The sequence below is a fragment of the Nomascus leucogenys genome, chromosome 23 (genome assembly GCF_006542625.1).
Source record: "Nomascus leucogenys isolate Asia chromosome 23, Asia_NLE_v1, whole genome shotgun sequence".
Classification (NCBI taxonomy): domain Eukaryota; kingdom Metazoa; phylum Chordata; class Mammalia; order Primates; family Hylobatidae; genus Nomascus; species Nomascus leucogenys.
Genome location: NC_044403.1, coordinates 8,695,848 through 8,706,094, shown reverse-complemented (window position 1 = coordinate 8,706,094; position 10,247 = coordinate 8,695,848). Strand labels below are relative to the sequence as shown.

The window sequence follows — 10,247 nt, the reverse complement described above, 5'->3', positions numbered from 1 at the left end:
AATTGCTTTCTTTCATTAAAAAATTTCTATGCATCTGTCTCCATTACCATTTTTTCCTTGTAATATTTTACTTTTTGAACTCTTTACTCTTATTTGAGTATGATTAAGAGAGAAGAGAGAATACAGGTTTAAAGAAACTATATCTACCATGTCTTTAATTATTACAAGGCTATATGTAATATATATATATACACAATATTATATTCAGTCTCCATAGAGACTGTCAAAAATTGCTAATGCCAACTATATTACAGGTCTTCATGGCAGGATATTGGGAAATGTTTTCAATTAGCAATAATTGTGCCTCGGATAAACCTCATTGGCTATGATACTGCCACTGTGCAAAGCTTATATGTAATACTTTAAATGTGGATTATGAGAGACTATAAGAAGAAACATTTTCAGTTGCATAATAAATAATCTGAACAAGAATCTTTGCTTCCTGTTATCTGAGATTTTTCATGTAAATATGCATTTTACAGCTGGAAGACCGCATAGCTTTACCATGTAGATTCATTGTTTAGCATATTTGGCAGTAAAAAACACAAAAGAAAAATGTTAAAAGTTACCATTCATACTCCCACCGTTTAAAAAGAATAATTTATTATACAAAGTAAAAAGTAAAAGTGTAATTCCCACTTCCAGGAAGATGGAGTAGATACGCTTTTCCCTGTTCTTCTCACTAAGAACAACTAAAAACCCTGAACATTATATACAAAACAAACATAAGAGAAGACTGAAGCTGGGAGAGAGGAAAGCAGACTGGCTAGGGACCTAGGAACCTGAGGATCAACATGCTGGTGAGTTTCCCGGGGTTTTCTTTTTGGCTTATATATCCCAGCCCTGGAGCTTAAAAACCTGGCTACCCAGAAACATTAACTGGCATCGACAAAGCAAACAAACAAACAAACAAAAAATCCCAACAAAAGCCCGCTCTCTCTAGCCAAAGAAGTAGGAAAGAGGTAACCTACCAAAACAGAAATCTTTAAGACAATATTTACCCTACTATAGCCAAACGCCATAGAAAAATCTGTGGCCCCACCCTTACCTGTGCCAGCGGAGGCCACGTGACAAAGCCTAGCCTTCCTGCCTCAAGAGGCTGTCACATTTATTCCTGTGGTAGGTAACAAGGCAGGCCCCCTGCTGTGTCACTGAAGACCACATGGAGAGTCTGGACATCAACCTCTACCAGGCAGCAAAGGGGCTACCTACCCCTTCCCACTGGGTTGGTGTCAAAGCAGGCATTTTGGAGTCAGGACTTTCACCATTACCCAGTAGTAATGAGACCACCCCACCACGGAGAGCTGGAACTCCCACTGCTGCCCCACTCTTGAAAATACAATTTATCAAAATTTGTAGGACACAGCTAAAGAAGTGCTGGGGGAGAAATTTATAGCACGAAATGCTTACATTAGAAAAGAGAAAAAGTTTCAAATTAGTAACCTATGTTCCCACCTTAACAGCCTGGGGAAAAAAAAAAGAGCAAAATAAACCCAAAGCAAGCAGAAGGAAGGAAATAATAAAGAGCAGAAATCTGTGAAATTGAAAACAGAAAGCAATAGAGGAAATCAATGAAACAAAGAGCTGGTTTTGTGTTTTGTTTTTTTTTTTTGTAAAGGTCAATAAATTTGACAAACCTCTAGCAAGACTAACAAAGAAAAAGAGAAGACACAAATTACCAATATCAGGAATAAAATGGGGGATATCACTACAGATTCTGCACCTGTCAAAACGATGAGGAAATGCTATAAACACTTTTCACACATAAGTTTGAAAACTTAAGAAAAATAGAACAATTCCCCAAAAAACACAAACTACTGTAACTCACTCCAAATAAAAGAGGTAATTTGAATATCTCTGACATTTTCAAGAAAATCAGACTCATAATTTAAAAACTCCCAACAAAGAAATGTCCAGGCCCTGATGATTTCAGTGGGAAATTCTATGAAATATTCAAAGAAGAATTAACACCAATTCTACATAATCTTTCCCAAAAAATAGAAGAAGAGGGGATGTTTACAAATTCATTTTATAAAAATACTATTATCCTCATACCAAAACCAGACAATGACAATACACAACACAAAAACGAAAACTGTGGACCAATATCCCTCATGAATATTGCTGCAAAAATCCTTAACAAAATATTAGCTAATAGAATTTAGCAATATATTAAAAGAGTTATACACCATGACTAGCAATATTTATTCCAGGGATGCTAGGCTGGTTCAATATTTAAAAATCAATCAATGTAATCTATCATGTTAACAGACTAAAAAAGAAAAGTTACATTATTATATCAATTATTGTAGAAGAAGCATTTATCAAAATTTGACACGTTCATGATAAAAACTCTCAGAAAAATAGGTATAGAGAGAAACTTCCTCAACTTTGTAAGGAATATGTATATAAAACCTATAGCTAACATTATACTTAATGGGTAAAAAACTAAATGCTTTCCTTTTATGATGGGGAAAAAGACAAGTATGTCCAACCTTATCACTCTTATTCAACATAGTATGTAAGGTATGAAAAGGAAATCAGTACATAAACTGGAAAGAAAGAAATAAAATTATCCCTATTTGTAAATGATATGATTGTTCACATGTAAAATCCTAAGGAATCTACAAAAACAATCTCCTAAAACTAATAAATGAGTTCAGCAAGGTCACAGGATGTGAAATAAACATAAAAAAAAATTGTATTTCTACACCAGCGGTGAATTCCTGGACACTGAAATTCAAAATACAATACCATTTTCAATGACTAAAAAAAATGAAATACTTAGGTATAAATCTAAGAAAACATGTACAGGCCTTGTATGCTGAAGACTACACAGTGCTGATGAGAGCAACTGAAGAAGATATACATAAATGGAAAGACATACCATGATCATGGATTGGAAGATTCAATATAGAGAATATACCAATTCTTTCCAATATTTTTCTTTTCTTTCTTACTTTTTTATTTATTTAAATTTTATATAAACATTTTAAGGCTGGGTGCAGTGGCTCAAGCCTGTAATCCCAGCACTTTGGGAGGCCGAGGCAGGCGGATCACGAGGTCAGGAGATCGAGACCATCCTGGCTAACATGGTGAAACCCCGTCTCTACTAAAAATACAAAAAATTAGCCGGGCGTGTTGGCGGGCGCCTGTAATCCCAGCTACTTGGGAGGCTGAGGCAGGAGAATGGCATGAACCCGGGAGGCGGAGCTTGCAGTGAGCCGAGATCGCGCCAGTGCACTCCAGCCTGAGGGACAGAGAAAGACTCCATCTCAAAAAAACAACAAAAAAAAACAAAAAAAACATTTTAAATAGAGATGGGGTCTTGCTGTGTTGACCAGGCTGGTCTTGATCGCTTGACCTCAAGCGATTGTCCCATCTCAGCCTCCCAAAGTGTTGGGATTACAGGTGTGAGCCACTGTGCCCAGCCAGTTCTCTCCAAATTGATATGCAGGTCAATTTCTTTGTTTTAATTTTTTTTTTTTTTGAGATGGAGTCTTGCTTTGTCACCCAGGCTAGAGTGCAGTGGCACAATCTCGGCTTACTGCAACCTCTGCCTCCTGGTTTCAAGTGCTTCTCCTGCCTCAGCCTCCTGAGTAGCTGGGATTACAGGCATGTGGCACCATGCCTGGTTAAGTTTTGTATTTTTAGTAGAGAAGGGGTTTCTCCACATTGGTCAGGCTGGTCTCGAACTCTTGGCCTCAAATGATCCACCCCCTCGGCCTCCCAAAGTTCTGGGATTACAGGTGTGAGACACCATGCCCAGCTGCAGGTCAGCCTGTAAGAATTCCTAGAAGGATTTTTGCAGATATGTATAAAGATATTTCAAAATTTTTATGAAGAGGCAAATACTTAAGAATGGATTAAAACAAATTTGAAAAAGAGGAATTAGTCTGCTTAATTTCAAGACTGATTTTATAGCTACAGTAATCAAGAATGTGTAGTGTTGGTGAAGGGAGAAACAGACAGACCTCAGGAACAGAAAAGAGAACCCAGAAATTGCCCCTCACAAATATACCCAACTGACTTGATAAAGGTGCAAAATCAATTCAATAAAGAAAAAATAGTCTTTCAACAAGTGGTGCTGGAGCAATTGAACATCTATGGAAAAAAAAAACCACGAAAAGAAAGAATAAAAAAAAAAAAAAAGAAAAAATACTTTTGGCCTAAGTCTTTTTTTGTTTTGAGACAGACGGAGTCTCGCTCTGTCGCCCGGGCTGGAGTGCAGTGGCATGATCTCCGCTCACTGCAAACTCTGCCTCCTGGGTTCATGCCATTCTCCTGCCTCAGCCTCCTGAGTAGCTGGGACTACAGGCTCCCGCCACTACGCCCCGCTAATTTTTTTTTTTTTTTTTGTATTTTTAGTAGAGACAGGGTTTCACTGTGTTAGCCAGGATGGTCTCGATCTCCTGACCTCGTGATCCACCCGCCTTGGCCTCTCAAAGTGCTGGGATTACAGGTGTAAGCCACCGTGCCTGGCTGGCCTGAGTCTTACCTTATATAAAAATTAACTCAAAATGGATCATGGAATTAAACGTAAAATGTAAAGCTATAACACTTTTAGAAAAAAAATTATAGGAGAAAATATTTGGGATCTAGAGCTAGGCAAATAGTTCTCAGACTTGACACCAAAAGCATGATCCATAAAAGGAAAATTGATAAATTAGATCACATCAAAATTAAACATTTTTTTTTCTGCAAAAGTTCCTAATAAGAGGATAAGATGGAAAGTTTCAGAGCATGAGAAATATTTGCAAATTAAATGCAAATTAAAACTACAATGTGATACCATTACATAACTGTCAGAATGGCTAGAATTAAAATAGACAACACCAAATGCTGGAAAGTAACTGGATCATTCATATATTTCTATTTTGAATGCAAAATAGTATGGTTACTCTGGAAACCTGTATAGGAGTTTCTTAAAAATAAAATAACTATCATACAACCCAGTCATTGCTTATGTTTAGCCATTTCTTATGAACAAGGCTTATGTTCACACAAAAACCTACACATGAATGTTTATAGTAGTTTTATTTGTAACAGCAAAAACTGGAAGCAACTCTCAGGTCACCCTTTCGCAGGTGATTAAACATACTGTGATATATCCATACCATGAAATACTACTCAGCAATCAAAAGCAATGAACTATTGACACATGCAACACCATGGGCGAATCTCCAGAGAATTATGTGAGAGAAAAATGGAAATTTCAAAAAGTTAAATACTGTGTGGTTCCATTTATATAACATTCTTGAAATGACAAATTGCAGTTGACACTTGAACAACACAGATTTGAACCACACAGGCCCACTTACGTTTTAATTTCACCTAATTTTTTTTTTTGAAAGGAAAGGTTTCACATATTTATTACTGAATCCAACCTACCACTACACATGTAGCGCATACACAGAGAAAAACAATATTCCCAATAAAACATGTACAACTGTCCAGATAGTGGTGACATTTTCAGCTTGATATGGTAAGATGGCCATGACCTTGACACTATCTCATGTGCAATTCCTTATAGACCCAGCTTGGTTCTTCTCCAATGTCTCCTTTTGGAGTTGTACCTGATTGTATTACCAGTTTTCATCCAAATCCACTGGGGAATGGGATGATTTTGCTTTTGTTTCTTGGCCAGCAAATGCTTAATCCTCAAAGTCTTGTGAGAAGACATGGTGATAAGTGGAGTCAAGCACACACCATCATGTCAGAGAAAAAAGAGAGCTTTTTATTTTTTTAATTTTTATTTTTATTGCAATAGTTTTTTGGGTACAAGTAGTTTTTGGTTACATAGATAAGTTCTTTAGTGGTGATTTCTGAGACTTTGGTGCACTCACTTTTTAAAAAATTACACTTTTTATTTGGAGTTAAATGTCGATTCACATCCAGTTGTAAAAAATAATACATAGAAATCCCATGTACCCTTAGCCAGGTTTTTCCACTAGTAGCATCTTACAAAACTATAGCACAAAATCACAACCAGGGTGTTGACACTGATATAGTCAAGAATATTTCCATGACCACAAAGATTCCTCATACTGCACTTTTACAGCCACATCCACTTCTCACCATCTCCTAACAATTACTAATCTTTTCTGTTTCAATTCGGATGACCCTTGAATAATGCAAGGGTTAGGAGACAGTTGAAAACCTGCATATAACTTCTGACTATCCCGAAACTTAACCACTAATAGCCTACTATTGACAGGAAGCCTTACCAATAACATGAACAGTCAATTAACACATAAATAGACTATATCCACACATATTTTATGCATTAGATAATATGCAGTAATAATGTCCAAGACAGCTTTGTGGGTCAGTGCACCTAGTACTTTTCTCTCTCTCTTTCTTTCTCTTTTTTAATGACTACAGAGTGGTCTGTTGCAGAAATATAGAATTTGTTTTCCCTATTGATGGGCTTCCACGTTTGTTATGAGTTGAATTGTGTTCTTCACAAAAAGCTCTGTTGAAGTCATGATCCCCTGTACCAAGGAATGTGATCTTGTTTGGAAATAGGAACTTTATTATAAAGTGATCAAGTTAAAATAAGATCGTTAGGGTAGGCCCTAATCCAATATGACTAATGACCTGTAAGGACACAGAGACAGACATGCAACACACACACAGGGAAGACTATGAAGACAAGGGATTGGAGTGATGCATCTATAAGCCAAGGAACACAAAGATTGATTGCTGGCAACCACAGAAGCTAGGAAGAGGCAAGGAAGGCTTCTCCTTCAGCTTTCAGGGGAAGCATGGCCCTGCAGACACCTTGATTTTGGACATCTAGCTTCCAGAACTCTGAGACCATACATTTCTGTGGCTTAAAGTCACCCAGTTTGTGGTACTTTGTTACAGAAGCAGCTCCAGGAAACGAATACAATGATGTTCTGAATTTTTACTCTTATGAACTACTGCAATGAAAAATTCTTATATACCTAGCTTTACATGCTCATGTAATTTCTGTAGGATAGGTGCAATTTGCAAATCATACTGTATGTATATGACACGTTAGTGTGCATATGATACATGATACACTCCCAAATTACCCTTGTGAGCATTATTTTAATGTGTGAGACCTGGAGAAATTTTATCTGTTATGGGGATTAGGGCTGGAGTTGCAGGTTCCATTGAAAGCCACTTCCCGTATGGTAGTTACCGTACTGCCTAGCTAGACATTGTAATCTCACTTATGTGTAAATAAGGTATTATTGCTTACCAGTTAACACTGACTAATAAGTATTCTTAGAGAATAGTCATATTTTTGTACTACCCATCTTTGGATTCAATAGCAGAGACAAAAAACAGAGGATTTAATAAATACCTCAGAGCCAGCCTTAGGTCTAATTTCAGTCAAAGGTTGGGTTGGTCTTCTCTGCTCCTAGCCTGACTTTTCTAGGCTCTTTCTCTAGGCCCTTCATAAATCTCCCTTCACTCCTTTTTCCTCTGTCCTCATAAATTTGCCAAATTTATTTTCTGAAAAAAAACAACAACTATAGGAACAATCATTTATAGAACTTTACATATTTAGCCAAATATGCATTTTCTTTTACAAAATTTGCTTTATAAGCCTGGAATTTTACGCATTAATGAGCAGACTAGGGGAGTGTACAGAAAAATGAAGGACCAATCCTAATGCACTAAAAAATTAGACTGCAGGCTGGCGCGGCGGCTCAGCTTGTAATCCCAGCACTTTGGGAAGCCAAGGCAGGCAGATCACTTGAGGCCAGGAGTTCAAGACCAGCATGGCCAACATGGCAAAACCCTGTCTCTACCAAAAATACAAAAATTAGTTGGGCATTGTGGCACACGCTTGTAATCCCAGCTACTTGTGTGGCTGAGACACAGAGAATCACATGAATCCAGGAGGCAGACAGTTGAAGTGAGCCAAGATTGCTCCATTGCACTCCAACCTGGGCAACAGAGTGAGACTCTGTCTCAAGAAAAAAAAAAAGAAAAAAGAAAAAGAAAAAAAAAATCATCAGACTGGCCTGGTGCTTGTGGCTCACACCTGTAATCCCAGCACTTTGGGAGGCCGAGGTGGGCGGATCACGAGGTCAGGAGTTTGAGAATGGCCTGGCCAAAATAATGAAACCCTGTCTCTACTAAAAATACAAAAAATTAGTCGGGTGTGGTGGCGGGCGCCTGTAATCCCAGCTACTTGGGAGGCTGAGGCAGGAGATTGACTTGAACCCAGGAGGCAGAGGTTGCAGTGAGCCGAGATCGCGCCATTGCACTCCAGCCTGGGTGACAGAGCGAGACTTCATCTCAAAAAAAAAAAAAAAAAAAAAAAATCATCCGACAGCAGAGGATCCCTTGTACCTATGTGGGCCTGGTTAGCATGGTATTTCTTACCTTCCTTCTATTTCTAAACCTTTAGGCTGTGCATATCCATGATGTATTTAGAGTGATAGTCTAATCTTCAGCCACCTGTGAACTCTTTCTTTTCCTTGCCCAGCAAAAATGTCAGGAAAGGGGAAGAAAGGAGTTTCAACAAGTAGACAAGTGACAGAGCAACTCGCCTATTTCTCGGCTCAGTTAAGTCTTTATTCTCCTGCTGCCCCTTGAAATGCAGTAGGCAACACATGTAGCCTGTGAATGGAAAAAATTCTTGAAGAATAAGCTATGAAACAACGTTGAAGTCCAAACTCATCTTCAAGGAAGGCCCCACATCGTCCCTTTCTTGTCCTCTCAGCTCAACTCCTCTCTTCTGGGTGTTTCTCACTTGCTTTTCCCTCCTTGTCCTGAGGTTTCTTCTTTTGCTGCTGACAATGTAAGCTACTGATTTAGTAAGGGCTTGGTTGAACTTTGGAATAAAGCTCAAGCACAGCTTTTTCCTCCTCTCCATCATTTTTTCCTTTAAGTTGGAACCTATGATATTTTTAAACATTAGCCAAGTATCTATATTTTACGACGAACATTGTGTTTTGAAAACAAGAGTCTCATTTATTTTTATTAAAGAACTGAAGTACCTGAAGTTTCTAGGACTTTAGCCACTCATGGTTCTGTTGAATATTAAGAAGAAAAACACTAAGAAGAAAAATGATTCATGGACTGTTTTGAATAGGAGGATAGCTGTGGTCGTTATTTTTTTCTTTCCTCCTGCACACACCTCAGGAAGGAAAATACAAAAACACCCTTTAGACTACTCTCCTGAGAAGTGCTCCTTAAGCTCAGAATAACTCCAAACAAGCAAAACCTTTATGTTGAGCAGAGAGTGGGTGTGGAGGAGAGAGAATGTTGAAAAAGACATGGAACACTGGGCTCTTCTTAGAAAGACATGCTGTTTTCACTGTCTCTAAATGCTGTTTACCAAGGAAAAGGATGGTAGAAAATGTACCCATTATACGAGTTGTTTGAATCTCTAAATTTGACTTCAGTTTCTAAGCTGAACGACCTGTGTAAATAAAACTAAAATTACTTCAGGTTTCTGTATGCAATATTCCCCTCCCCCCACTTTTTTTGGCCCATGGTTGGCACTCCAGTTTGGGTCAAGCTTGTTAGTAAAACACCAGGTGTGCAGACAGGAGAGACTTCCTGAATGGGCCCCTAATTTCATCAACTCTCAACCCCTAAGTGGAAATCACTTGTCATTTGGGGAAGTAAAATATTTTTGGTATTTGGTCTTCTTTTTGAAAGACGATAGTCCCATGGAATATTAGACTGTATTCACCTTGATGGTCCCATATTTCCAAATGTCTATTGTAAATATTCTAACTTACTGCCTTGTCATTATTTTAGATTCAACCTATCCAAAATCAAATTTATCATTCCTCTTATCCTGGTCACTCACCAAATTTATTCATTTATTGGGGGAAAAATTGCATGTGTTATTTGTACCAGGGACAGGGCTAGGTGCCAGCACTAGAGGTGAATGGGGCAGATATCATCCCAGCCCTTATGGAGCTTACATTCTAACCGGTAGGATCAGATATTAAACCTTCATTACCTTAATGACTGTATACTTACAATTGAGAGAAATGTGATAGAAGAGATGTACATGGACAATGAATGTGTTTACCTGAGGGGGTGTGACCTAACCTGGAGATACATGAAAATTGCATTGAGGAAGTAGTGTCTGAGCTGTACCCTAAAACAACTAGATATTTTCTGATGGGGGACTGTGGGGTGTGTTCAGGGAAACAGCTTGTGAAAAGGACCTGAACTGTGAAGAAACATGACATGTGAAAGAAATTGGAAAAGGCTGGGGTGGCTGGAATAGAGAATGAGGCGAG

At 38.2% G+C, this 10,247-nt stretch overlaps 1 non-coding gene and 1 pseudogene across 1 annotated transcript; both read right to left on the bottom strand.

Annotated features, from left to right (window-relative positions):
* Nucleotides 1-208: 208 nt before the first annotated feature.
* On the bottom strand, nucleotides 209-349 carry LOC115832945. The gene has a single exon (XR_004028359.1). It is a non-coding gene; the product is annotated as a U4 spliceosomal RNA (small nuclear RNA).
* A 5,178-nt stretch (nucleotides 350-5,527) lies between these two features.
* LOC100595162 lies at nucleotides 5,528-5,683 on the bottom strand (annotated as a pseudogene).
* Nucleotides 5,684-10,247: the final 4,564 nt, after the last annotated feature.